At 37.6% G+C, this 14,612-nt stretch overlaps 1 protein-coding gene across 3 annotated transcripts in view; it reads right to left on the minus strand.

Moving 5' to 3' along the window:
- LOC146399572 (uncharacterized) overlaps nucleotides 1–14,612 on the minus strand; it is a 617,271-nt gene that overhangs the window by 252,401 nt on the left and 350,258 nt on the right. For all 3 annotated transcript variants that reach the window (XR_014818092.1, XR_014818095.1, XM_084980513.1), the window contains one exon: nucleotides 6,620–6,898. The gene's annotated coding sequence lies outside the window, so the exon portion shown is untranslated. The remainder of the gene's footprint in view (nucleotides 1–6,619; nucleotides 6,899–14,612) is intronic.

Raw genomic sequence — 14,612 nt, forward strand, 5'->3', positions numbered from 1 at the left:
AGAACAAAACTGACAAATATGTGATGGGTAAATAAATCTAAACAAATATTGGTCGTGCCAATAATGGTAAAGCTCTGTGAGATGAGCAGGAAAATAAAGGATGTTGAGAAGAGACTAAAAGATTTAAAGTGTTCTAAAATTCATGTGCTGGTTCTAGAGGATGGTGAAAGTATTAAAGTTACATTTTAATAAATAAAGGTTGCAAGTTTTCTGGTAATTGATATAAAAAAGTCAAATTTACAGATACTAATTTTTAAAACGTGGAATGATTAAAAATAGCAAATTCCAAAAGAAAGCATTACAGGAGAAGAAAGGAAATTGAACAGATATAATAAATATGTCAAAATGTATCATTAAGAGCAAAAAATATCAGTGGATCCAATCCTCTATGTAAAGGACAAACATTGTTTTTTAAAGATTCTACTTCTGTCTTATTTAAAACATAATGATACACAAATGCTGAAACAAAAAGGATTTTAAAAGAAATAGTAGCACTAAAATAATAACCATAAAAAGCTGGTGAACTTTTATTAATAGCAGACAAAGAGACTTTGAAGAAAACAAAAATATTTCTAGAAATAAAATAAGGAAATTATTAAAGATAAAATTTAATGTATCTCAAACCAGAGCATCAAAATGTATTAAATGAGATGTCGATATAAAACAAACAAAACAATGCAATTAAAAGATGTTAGCATATTTCCATCAATAGTTTTGAGAGCAAACATTAATAAAAGAAATTTGGATAACACAATTAACAAACAATGCCTAAAACACATTACTGAGCAGACTTCTTCATCCAGCAACTGTAGAATACACATTTTTTGGAACATACATTGCACAATCATAAAAACTGACCATTTCCTGGACCACAAATCAAATCTCAAGAAATTTCAAGTTGAAGTAATAGAGAACATATATACTCTAAAAATAATGTAATTAAGATGAAAATCAATTATGAAAAGAAAAATAGAAAACTTCTCATACAATTGAAGATTAAGAAATACAGTTCTAAAAATTGATTGATCCAAATAATAAAAATGACAATATTTTGAGCTGAACAATACATACAATACATACCTAAAGTCATGGGATGTAACCAAAATTATAGGCTTGGTGGTGGATATATTAAAACAAAATACAATGAAAAATTAAAGAAATACATATCTCAAGGTATTAAAAAAACTTAGAAAGAAAAGCAAAATAAACTCAGTGAAAGGAGAAGAAAGGAAATATCTAAGGTCAAGACAGAAACTAATAAACTAGAACTTGTACAATTAATAGGTAATGTCCACAAAGTGAAAAGATGGGTTTTTTTGAAAAGATTGATAAAAGTGAAATAACTCTATCAGTACCATTCATGGACAAGTGCAGGCAAAACAGCCTGTATCAGAAATTTATAAAGGAATACCCCACAAATATTGAAGATGCTAAATAGGTAAAGAAAGGACATCAAGAAAAGCTCTATGTCAACATTTTACAACTTCAATGAAATGAAAATATTCCTTAAAGAAAAAAGGAAATAATAAACGTGCAAACACACACACACACACACACACACACACACACACAATTTAGCAAAACTGACGCAGGAGAAAACAGAAAACCTGACTAGTCCAAAAACCATTAAGAAGTTTGACTCTTCCCTCACAGAAAACTCCAGGCCTAGATGATTTCATCATAGAATTTTTATAAACCAGGAAAGCAGAAATTAATCAAATTCAACACAGACAAAAGAAAAGATGAAGAGGAAACTTTCTGTGGCTAATTTTCTAAGGCTATTGTAAACCTAAAAACCAAAAATGCAACCAGGGAATAAGGGAAAGGAAATTACAAGTTCATGCCATTCATGAGAATAAAGGCAAAAAAGCATAAGTGAAAGGATAGCAGACTTAACTTAGTAACCTATTAAACTAAAAAACAAATATATATATATATATATATCATGACAAAGCCGGGATTACCCTAGGAATGTATAATTTTTTTTTCATGTTGGAATATTAGTAGATGTACTTGTCATTAAATGTTTAAAGTAAAAATCAATGTTATCTCAATATATACAGAAAACATTCCTGATAAAATTCAAAATCCATCCATTGGGAAAGCAAAACTCAAGTCCTCACAATAAATAACTGAAAGTCATGTCTTCCTATAAAGCATACCTACACAAACGTCACCACTGACATCACACCTACTGGCAAAACACTGACAGTGTTCATTTTGGGGATTAAGAACAAGATAAAGATGCGCAAAGCCACCATTTCAGTTCAATATTTTATGCAAGTCTTACATGGTGCAATAGCTTCCACTTCCTCTAGGGAAAAAGGAAAAAGGAAGAAAAAGGAAAAAAAGCAAAAATGTATAAGAGAATCCGCAGAGGTATTATACTAGCATTGGTAGATTAGAATTAGAGATTATAATTATTTAACTATTAAATCTAGAATTAGAAATCATTAATTTTAATAAGCTTGCTGGAAAAGAAACTAATAAGCCCAAATCCGCTCTGTTTCTATGTATCTACAAACAATAAAGGGGCAAAAACTATATAACTTTTATAATAGCAGCAAAATTTTTAAAGTAATAAGTTATGTATAATACTTCTAGAGAAAAAATTACAGAACATCATTTACAGAAATTAATTAAGACATATAAATTGATATGTAAATCATATTCACACTGGAAGTCAGATAATAATTAAGTTCTTGATTTCTCCCAAAAATACATTACGGAGTCAAAGAAATTACATTAAAAGTTATCAGTAGTTTTGGCTTATTTTTGCTTTTGCTTTTTAATGGAACTCGAGAAACATATTCCACCATTTTTATGGAAACGCAACAGACCAAGAACAGTTAAGACATACTTAGAGAAGAAAGCATGGAAGGACTGCCTTTTCACACATCTAGTCTTACTATACTTACAAAGTTTAGTATACTTAAGCAAGTGTAGATTTGCCACAGAGAATGAAGAATTGAAGAGAATACTAAATTTCTATTTGAAATTTAGACATCTCTCTGTTACTCAATATATCTAGTACTGGGCTTATAATTATCCCCCTAAAACCCACATGGACTCACTCTTATTCACCGCCCTTTTCTTTTGTACAACATACCAATCTATGTGTATACTCTGTTGGCTCTACTCTTAAAATATGCAGCACTTGACCTTATTTTTCTACCTCTCTTGGAACAACCTGGTTGGAACTATAATCAAATGTGATGTGTACTAGCACAATATCCTCCTAATTAATCTCCCTGCTTCTCTTCGTACCCCCGCCAGTAGGAATTCAGAAAAATCCTCTCGAAGAATTTCAGTAAAATATAAGAAAACAGGGATAGACAGCTAAAGGAAATTAAGAAAGCAATGCGTAAACAAATTAAGATGTTCAACAAAGAAACAGAAACCATTAAAAAAAAAATGAGAAATCCTAGAGTTGAAGAATACAAGGACTGAACGGAACAATTCAAAGAGAACATATGACTCAATAGCAAAAAAACAATAAAATATGATTAAAAAAATAGGTGGAGGATCTGAACAGATTTTTTTTTTCCAAGGAAGACACAGAAATGGCCAATAGGCACATGAAAAGATGCTCAGCATTACTAATTATGATATAATCACATATCGGCACTAATTATATAGAAGTATATATAAAACACAGGGCATATACATGTAATAAAGTATTAATGATCAGCAAAACACATATTAAAGTCCCAATTACATGCTACTGAAAGTTGCCTGGGATGTAAAGTAACTCATTACTGCTTGTGAATGTTTAAATAAGCAGGAGCACCTTGGGAATCTCTTTGTTATTATTCAGGAAATGTGAAGCTATACTCTCCTGAGTTAGCAATTGAACTTGGAAACAAACCCTGGAGAAACTCTCACATACGTACAGCATGCATAACAGAAAAGAACGTTCACAACTGTAACTCTCATAAGCAAATTGGGGGAGGATAATGCACGTGGGGACATTATTACTGAAGCTTCTTGAGGGTGACAGTGGTGATTAAGTGGCGGTGGCTAAAGCTTCAGCCATTTGTGATCCAGCAAAACTGTTTCTGTGGCAAAAGCTACCACATTAAAAAACAGGGCATCTACTACGACATGACATTTAGGTGTAAAGTCAGTGGCATTAAGTATATCACATTATAGTCTAACCAGCACCGCCACACACCTCCAGAACTTTCTGTGTTCCTGAACTGAGACTCTGCACCCACTAAACAACTCCCCATTCCCCCCGTCCCCTCTTTGTGACTCCTAAGAGTCTGAGCACCTACGGGATGAGTGGAACCGCACAGTGTTCGTCCTTGTGTCTGGCTTACTTATCTGTGTGGGTCAGAATGACCTTCCTTTTACTTACCCCACGGTGTGTCCATCCCTCATTTTGTTTATCCCTTCTTCTCTCAATGGACGTTTTGGTTATTTGGGCTATTGTGAATAACGCTATGAAACTAAGTGTACAAGTAACTGTTTGAATCCCGGTCTTCAATTCTTTTGGGTACACACCCAGAAGTAGAATACTGGGATCGCATGGAAACTCTACGGGTAATGTTTTGAGCAACAGCCGTCCTGTTTTCCATAACGGCGGCACCACTTTACATCCCCATGGGCCGTGCACGAGGATTTCCGCTTCTCCCGTCCTCACCAACATTTGTTATGCTCTGTGTGTGTGTGTGTGTGTGTGTGTGTGTGTGTGTGTGTGTGTGTTTTAGACAACAGCCATCTTAATGGCTGTCGAGTGGTATTTCATTGTTTTTGTCTGCATTTTCCTAATACCAATTATTTTTGAGCAGCATTCATCAAGCCCTAACCCTTGTACCCTACTCCTTTCCTTTTTTTTTTTTTTTTTTTTTTTTTTGTCTTTTTGCTATTTCTTTGGGCCGCTCCCACGGAATATGGAGGTTCCCAGGCTAGGGGTCAAATCGAAGCTGTAGCCGCCGGCCTACGCCAGAGCCTCAGCAATGCGGGATCCGAGCCGAGTCTGTGACCTACACCACAGCTCACGGCAACGCCGGATCCTTAACCCACTGAGCAAGGGCAGGGATCGAACCCACAATCTCATGGTTCCTAGTCAGATTCGTTAACCACTGTGCCACGACGGGAACTCCCGCCTTTCCTTTTTTAAAGCAAGTAACACCGTCAGTAACCAAATAACTCAGACTCTTCGCAGTAGATTTTCCCCTTAGTCTATGGAACTTCACCCCCCACCCCCAAAAGGCACTGCATGCCCAAAGAAAAAGTTTCAGTTATTCATATAATTTCACAGTACATAAGGTAACGCTGCTTGGATCCCTCCGCTAAGGTGTGATACGCCATCTACTGAAGTGAGAAGAGTAACCCCTTTTTACTTCAAGCTGTTATCCTGCACACAGAGCAAATGAAAGATACTGGAAAACCTCTAATGGATTCAAGGTTCTTTTGACCTTAGCTTGAAAATAAAAAAGAATTAGAAATTATTTTCTTGCTGGTTCAGAGCCAAAGACTCTTGGCCAGAACAACTCTGTGGAGTTCCTTTCAGCTGAATGTGAGGCTGAGCCTCCAGTGGAGGTCCCCGGGAGCTGAGGCCATGGTGAACCCAGCACCTCTCATCCGCTGGGCACCGGGGACCGCAAGGAGGCTGTCGCCTTGAACTGGATCCAGTTTAGAAAAGGTGACTGAGCATGGAGCTTAGGGAGAGTTTCCTCTCTCAGCCCGGCAGGCAGGGCGTGTGAGCTGTAACCTTCCTATCGGTTTATTAAAAACCAAAAAAAAAAAAACCCCAAAAAACAAAACCCTGATAGAAGTCAGCACATATTTTAAAACATTTAAGTCTATTGTTTCCTTCTTGGGGGAAAAAAAAAAAAAGTGCTAAAGAATTTTAAGCTTTTCTAGCAGCACCCTAACTCATAGCCAGATTAAATTTCTTTCCTTCATAGATTCCCTGAGGCATCATTATAATGAAAAAGTAGGCACCAGAAAAACACTTAACCTAGTCGTGTCTGGAAAAAATTTCACTTTTTGGATGACCCGTGTAAAAATCTCCACACATTTTACTCTATCACAGCTCTGCAAGCCAGTCTCATCTCCAGTGGATACTAGTGAACTACTGCCCTCTAAAGGTCATGACCTCAGGCATCCGTTGAGTGTTTATCATCAAAAACAAGACTGAAATAATACTGGCGGCTGTTTTCAGAAGTCTGAGCCCGAAAGCTGCAGAAGGGCCCCTCGTGCTCCCCTCTGCAGATTTACTCATGAGTTTTACTTATTTAATCTTCTCTATTGTCTATTGCTAGGTTGTTAGAACTCCTCTCTCTTTGGCCTCCTTATCTCTTGGGTTTTCTCATCCATTCTGGACTAATCCTTTTCTTCCTTCTTCCTGTCTTCAGCCAGGAGAGGAGATACACATTAATAGGGTTTTGAGGGTGACCTAGGATGGGGGTGATGCTATCATTTAATTTAAGTTCATTGACTGCCTCCCTCAACCGAAAGGACTGTCATATTTGCAAATGTCTCCTCTGAGCCAAGACCAGGGTTTGGCATGTATTAGGCTGCTGATAAATTCTTAAGTAAATTGTTTCTGTAAGACATATAAAATGTGGTTCCATTTTCTTGTACTTTTGCCATATAGTTATTTACTTACCTGTCTTTGTAGGCTTTTTCTATTCAAAGGTCACATTGGGTTTCTTCTTTTTTCTTCTACTACCTTCAAGTGCCTCAGTCTTCTCTCCTCTTCAGATCTCTGTTTCAGCTGATTCCTTGCTTTGGCATTCCTTACCCTGTCTTATTTTCACATTGCCTGAGAGTCTCCTGGGCACCACCACACTTGGTAACCATTTCTGATTTGTAAATTTGTCTGTATTGGCCAGCTTCCATTTCCACATGGTTAAATAGGCAAGCAGCTCAGTTGTAGACTTCCCCTCTAGAAGAAAAAAAGTGAAACAGATACAGATGAGAACAGAAAAGAGATTAAAACCTCTTAAACATAGTATTGCCTGGGGAAGGCCGCGCGTCTATGGGAACTGACTCTGACACTTGAAATTAGATGTTGAAGGACATGAATATGATTCATGACATGGTCACAGAGTTGCTTAGCAGTGAAACACTTTATCCTAGGACACCTTGTATTTTTCAAGAAACTTCCTTTTAGATTTCTTATTTTGCTTTTCACACCGGCTCTGTGTGGTAGCTACAACAGGTTCAAACATTCTTCTTTCACGGTAAAGGTACTGAACACAAAGACGTAAGTGTATCTCCTCCGTGGGCAGCTGGTATATTGCCTTATGTGCAGTAAATATTCACCATAGCCTCCAAAGGTTTGTTCATATATCAACAAACAGTGGTTTAGCTCTCTTGTCATACCAGGTTTCTTGCTAGGTGTTGTGAATATATATACACAAAAACAAATAAACACATTATCACTGGCTCTTAAAGTGATCATAGCTTATAAGGAAATTGATAATAATAATGACATCATAAGAAAGCTATTCAAACCACTATTATTCATTACATTTGTTGTTGAATACGGTGGCTGTTTAGGGAAATCATAAAGATTTTGTTGTTGGGTTGCAGGTGGTAAGGAAAACCCAAGTTGAAAGCTGAGAGAACAGTGTGCAAGGCCTCAAAAATATTCCATCACCTCAACTGCACTCAGCTAATGCAAAGACATCATCCCCTACAAAGGTCAGTCGTGAGGGATGAAGGGATATTATCCACGTGGATAAAGAGAGGTCCATGAAGAAAAAAAAAATTCTCAATTTTTACTGTATTCCAGATTGCTTCATTTTGGTGGGGTCATTCTTTTTCTTCTATTTGTTTTCCAAATACTATCAGGTCTCCCATCAGCCCAACATGACCTAGTTTTGTTCTTATTTCTTTGGCCGAATAGCTCACAAAGTGATCTGACTTTTTACAGCAATTTTTGCCACCTCTTTGAGAAAATCAAGGGTGAGCTCCATCTCTCAATAAAATACCATGTTGCAATTCTTTTGTTGCCTACTAAGGGTGATTATATCTAACCACTTATTTTGTAAAAAACGGAGCTGATATTTCGGAGAGGTCAAGTCTCTTCTGTGGAAAACTGCTAAAAATGCAAACTCACATCTCACTTCACCTAGAGTCAGAATGTCTCCTCCATAAAAACCCAGACTGTAAAGGATCCAAGTGAAAGTGGGCTTCGAACCAGGAAAAATGTTACAAATCTGCCAGGCAAGCCACTGTGAGCATGATTCCTATGAGTCATTAAACCAAATAATAATAATAGAACTTTCTTTTGGTAGAACTCTTAATTTTTCAGTGCCCTTTTATATGTTTCTAACTTGTTTTCAGATCTATTGTTCAAGGGAGGTAAAGTAGATACAGGGATATTAAATCGCCAGACAAGAAAACTGAAATGATTTGCATAAAAATCCAACATTCAGCTAATAGCGGGACCAGGACTATTTTCCTTTCAGGCAATATCTGTGTGGGCTTTTTTTTTTTTCCCCCTTTTCCACTTAGACCAGTTGGAGCCAGGAAGCTGACATCTTATACCAAACTCTCTCCCTTTCGGTAACTCTACAAAGTGGTTTTGGCTTTTTTTTTTCCAGACTCTTTAACAAAAATGTCTATCTACCCTCTTCTACTTTAAACAGTGAGATTATGAGCAAGTAATTCAAATTATATTTCAAAATCCGGATAAATACTGCTTTTTATATTTAATTCTTAAAGTTGCCAATTATACAATTAAGATCTCAGGAGGAAGAATGACCATGTCTGAATTCCTGAAGTCATATGATACACTGAGACACGACAGTGACCCTGCACTTTTGGAATGTATGAATGGTCCATAAATTTAATTTTGAAAGAACTCAACACGGGAAAATATGTTGCTTATAAGGGTGTTTTTCCCACCATTAAAATATATAAAATAGCCTTTCTATCATTGAGATTGGTATCTGATGTCAAAGTTTTAATTTTTACTGTGATAATGAACAAATAAATAAAAGTCTATTTCCAGGGAAGAGGAAACTCAAGATGGCCTATCTTCATTGGTTGATTGAGGCTGGTTTCAAAAAACTAAGTATATGCCAAAATGATGAAATTTCTTTCATCAAACGCCATTTCTTTTAAAGCCAATATCCAGCCTTTTCCTTCTCTCTCTCATTGCCAGCCTCTAACCTTCTCCCCAACCTGATTTTCCTTAATAATAATAATAAAAAAAAAACAGTAGGAGCATTAAAGGACTTTTCTGAAAATATACTTGGCATTACCTCCATTCTCAGAGGCTGACTCTCCAGAGCTGAACAATTATTCCCCTCTCATTCTTTATGCCTCAGCAAAGCTCTGTTTTCTGACCTGCTGGCTCTGGCATTGTCCAAACACATCAAGGCCTGGTGGTCTGGCACTCTTGCCTGCAATAGAAATTCTTATGGAGTGTGTTTTTCCACTTCCTTGTTCCTCCTGTAGGTAGTTCTTACCACGTCTTGTTAAAAGTACTCCTCAAAATGAGAAATGTGTGTGTGATTTCTCCATCCTTAACTACATGGATGTGAAAGAAAAGGATTTGAGACCTATAAGCACTGCTAGTATCCAGACTGCTGCTATAAAACAGAAGGGTAGTGGCTGAGAATCAAGGGAAACTTTCCATCCTCTCCAGGAGTCGGCCCTGCGAGTGTCTTCTCGCTAGGGAGTACCTGTTGCAGCCCTCCTCTTAAGAGTTTGAGATGATCGCTGTGAGTTGTGAGTGGTCCATTTTAGACGAAGGAAGTAATAGGTCACTGCAAGCAAACCTCTCTGAATTTGCAAATGTGCTGCTCTCCGTTGATGTATTCCTGAACGACAGCTGCTCCTAACCTCCAGATAATTGAACCTCTGTTGGCCACACAATCCATTTTCCCTTCATACTCTCCCTGCTTGAGTTTGTACCTAAACTCTCGCTTCCGTTGTTGTTGCTAAAAATCATCGTTCTCTCATCTGTCTGCTGCCTGCCTCCCCTGTGCCCTCAGGGGTCAGGCACGTGCGTGACTCAGCGTGGAGAGTCTCTGGGTTCCCACTCATTTCCACGGCAGCCTATGAACACTGCCTCTGAGATGGCCCCGTTTCCACACCCTTGAGATGCAAAGGCCTCATTGCCTCGCTTAAGGGCGGTGGGCTTTGAAATGTAAATTTCATAATTTTAGGTTCGTATGCTGAGATATAGGAAAATAGTTTCCTGCAGAAGGATTTAATGCGATACAAAGAAAAAATATACTCTCCAGGGGAGAAAGGAAAATTACTATCCTCATTTTAAAGAGAAGAGGACTAAGGCTTAGATAACTCTAGACATGATTTTTGACGTTGACTTTATACTCTGTCTGGCTACTTTCCATACAATCACACGAGTTTTACTCAATATCTGTGTGTAACAGTGAAGAACCTTCTGTTTGGCTTGACTTGTCTTCCCCAGAACAAGGATGGTGGGAGGCACGTGATCCGGACGGCAAGAGAGCGGAATCCAAGATGTTGACTCTCTAACATCTCCTGGCTGCTCCCAGGGAAACATGCAAACTGCAAAAGGGTCTCTTTGGGGAGAGAACATAATAAAATGTGACACGGTGGCACTTTGCTCCATAGTGGATGTGGCAGAAAAGACAACCAAAATTAATTTTCAGCCAATGTCATGCTAGTCTCTTGTACATCATTTCATTGTCTTCCTACCCTAAATTTATAAGTAGATTATTAGCCCCGGTTTTACAAAGGTATGTGCTGGTGCTCCATGAGGGAGGTATGCTTAAGGGCGCACAAATAATAATTGTCAGGCCCTGGATTTGAACCCAGCTCTTTTGACTCCAAAGTCAACATCTGTAGGAGCATCAAAGACATAGGCAGAGCAGTCTAGAGCAGCCAGACAAACCGTGTGGATGACAGAGAGGTCTGCCACTGCTTAAGGTCCAAAAAAGTCCCCAGTTCCTCTCCTTGGAAGTGACACCTATGAATGCCATCAGCATGCTCATGGCACACATCCGTGAGAGGAGCTAATAAAGGGTTTCTCTTGACGTTTCTATCCTTTAAGTATATATATTTTACTTCCTTCTGGTTAGAGACTCTCGTTAGAATATCTTGGACTCTTCTCAATACTGGACCATAGAAACAACAATTTAGCCATATTTTTGGTTCTCTGCCTATTTCTCTCTTAATTCCAGCTCTTAGTTAATTTTTACTGTATGCTGAGAGGAAAGTAAACATTAAATATTTATGAGGATAGGGATGCTTTGAAAGCAATAATATTTATAGTAGAACTGGAAGCATCAAAATGAAGTTAGAAAAAGGAGGTATTTTGAGAGCATGAACTAAATAAAAATCAAGAAAAACTTGATGAGATACTGTGTATGTTGGTAGAAAGACTACATAGACAACATGGGAGATCTTGGCTTCTGTAATTTCCATGAAACCAATGAAGTTTTCACTAAACTGTCAAATGGAAACAAGAAAATCTCTCAATTCCAACGAAAATCCATCTTTTTAAGGAATGTTGTTGCAGCAACTTTAGAGATTGAAATATTTTCCAACAATTTCTCCTGTGAACTTCCAATACCTTCTCAGATAAATTATGAGCTCTGTATCCACCCAGAAATAATAACAGAAAGGGACCAAAAGTTCATGCTACTAAAAGAAAAAGAAATGGAATCCCTTTCTCCATGAAAAAATCTCTTGCTAACTTATGTCTCTGTGGAAAACATTCATCTGAAATAAACAATCTCTAATATTTCCTTAAACATATTTTATACCTCAATTATAATGTCAAGCATTTCAATCCCAAAGAATGCCATTGATTAATTAATTTCCTAAATGTTTACTGTATGTAATATGCTAACAGAATTACTTCACTGAATTGGACATCTTAACAATGATTCGTTGTAAGGCTTTTAGAAGCTGCCCAGGATTATATCTGTGGAGCCCTCTGCTTCACAAGGCTGTTTTCCTCCACCAGCTACGCTCTCTAAATAATCTGTCATAAACAAGCTTTGGAAGAACACATTGTGCTGCATATATATTCAGACTTTCAAAATTTTAGGTTCTAAGCTTTCCATTTTAAGTTGAATTTCTTAGTACTGAAATCAGTGTGTTCCAAAGCATTCCATATAGTCTTGATGAAGGATGCTTCAAAATTTGAGATAAAGTCAGTAGTCAATATTTACTGTTCATTGTTAATGTGCAGAACCATGCTAAATGCTTCATGTGTGGGTTTTTATTTAATCCTCCCTACAACCCTATACAGTAGGGATCATCTTCATTCCTTTTATACCTTCAAAGAAAGTAAGAGTTCAGGAGTTTAACAAAGTTACCTAAGGTACAGGGTAGAACAAGGATTTGGACCTATGCTATTCTGGCTTCAGGGGCTAAGTTCCTACACATTTCAAGAGATCACCAGAAGGAAAATTATACTATAGTTTCTGAATAAGGAGCAGGTCCAAAAAGCATAAAGACACAACTATAGAATATCATCACCATCAACTGAGTGCTCCATTCATCTGGGTCCCTCTATGTAATTTTTATAATGTCTTATGTGGAGTTTCTCCAGAAGCACAACCTGAGATGATTTGGGGAGGTACATGGAGTTTCTTCGAGGAAGTTATGCCCTGAACTAGAAGGGGAGTGAATAAGTAAATAGGAAAGGAAAGAAGCCTTGAGAGGATGGGTTAATGTATAGGTTGCTGCTGAGAACAACTAGAGAATCCATACTGCTGGGATCTCAATGAAATGAGAGCAATTATTCCTCTCCAGGAGCCAGAAAATTTTTACATACTGACCAGATATTTACATACTGACCAGAAACTCTCACGAGTTGAGGACTATGTCCTGGACCCTCTAGTCTGCAGGTGCCAGCAGGCTCCAGGGGCCAAAGAAATATTTTGGACAGACAGTCACGCCTGACTGCCATAGGAATATTATGGAAAGTCGAGTGAAAGGGGAATATGATTGGACTAATAGCATTATCTGCTCACTGTATGACTTTCTAATTATTACAGATATAAAGTAACACTTCAAATGGATTTCAGATAACCAAAAACCTCAGAACCATGAGTATTTTTTGTTTTTTTCATCTTCCGTCACATTATTTTAAATCCCCATAGATTATAATACTTTAAGGGGTGGGACTTTGTATTATTTTTCTTTGTATTAGTTGAGTATAATAGATCCTTGGTAACTATTTATTGATTTTGATAAAATTTAATGAGCAGATATTTGTTAAGTATCCACTGTGTGCATTGATGGGTACACAGATTATTTCTTCACACTTCCTGCACACTCCAAATGTAGCCTTGAACTTAAAAAGTGAGTGAGGCACACAGAACTAAATTACAATGAGTGTTCATAGCTAAATGTAATAGAAAAAAATCAGCTGACTTGAGTTAACGTGTGCGGTAGGGGCTTCGAGCACTGGGAAAGACACCATGGAGGAAGCAGGGCTTTCTGAAAAGAGAGGTTGATTTCATATGGATGGAAAGAGTGGGTGCCTACATTCTCAGTAAGAGGTAGGGTAGTGGTCTATAGAAACACTGCTCGGTTCGTTCTTAAGGAAAGCACGTTAAGCTGTGGACGCTCACTTGGAATAGAGAGCAGCTATTAACAGGTCACTTAACATTTCTGAGTTCAGTGATCTAGGATGAAACCAGTATTTTAAGAAGTAATTTGACAACAATATACAAGGTAGGTTAGGAGAGTAAAATATATAATTTGGAAGCCTATTTAAGTGGCTATGATATTTTAAGCAATGAGAGTAATTAGGAAAGAACAGTAATCAAATATTTTTCCTTTTGATAGATGATGTGAGACGTCCTCATTTCTGCTAAGAAAGGGTATGAAGTCAGCGGCATGTTGAGTTTGAAGGAAGGATGAGCCCTCCAGACAGCAAGGGCGCTGGCGGTTGATTTGTAGAAAGTAAATATGATCTGCAGATACACATTTAGATGTTAAACAGGAATGAGTTGTGAAGCTGAAAATATAGATAAGTTATAGAAGGGAGGATGTACAGAGGAATAAGCTTGGAGTAGAGAGTCGGGATCTCAATGTCAGGTCTTACTTGTAAACTGGAAGCTTGCAAAAAAACCAGGGAAGGAGAAAAGGAGGGAGAATCTGACAATATAGTCATCCAGTCATCAGCTGAAATCAGTTTCAAGAAATACGAGATGGTTCTCAGTAATCGTTCATACTATGAAATATTTTGCTTTCTAGGATTTAAAATCATTAGTAAAACAGTAAAACGAACAGTACAAACATTCGCTGTAATTTAGACGAAGTAAGCAGAAAGACTCAAAGTTCTATTTCTGGTTTGATCCCAATCCACATTTCAACTCATCCCGTTTTCTGGCGGGCGGGCATCCGCAGCCATCCCCCAACATCCCCCACCCCCAATTCCCCTCAGCACCCTGGAAAGCAATCACGTTTTCCCTCTGTTGGGAAATCTAAAGCCTTCCGGATGGAAATCCTGTCCACCCCTTTGAAACTCACAGCGGCTGTGACTGCTGAAATTCATTCTGACTGCAAGAGCATTGAGATAAAATTGTCTTTTGACAAGTCTTTTGTTTACTTAAACACCTAGGTGAGCTAGGAGACAGCTTATAATAGAAGGCTGACTAATATTTTTTAATAGCATTCTAAAAAGCCTTCTTTAA

This window comes from Sus scrofa, chromosome 10, assembly GCF_054392235.1.
Source record: "Sus scrofa isolate SSC_HxYL_T2T_F1_AM1 chromosome 10, Sscrofa_HxYL_maternal_Yorkshire_Landrace_v2.0, whole genome shotgun sequence".
NCBI classification, from domain to species: domain Eukaryota; kingdom Metazoa; phylum Chordata; class Mammalia; order Artiodactyla; family Suidae; genus Sus; species Sus scrofa.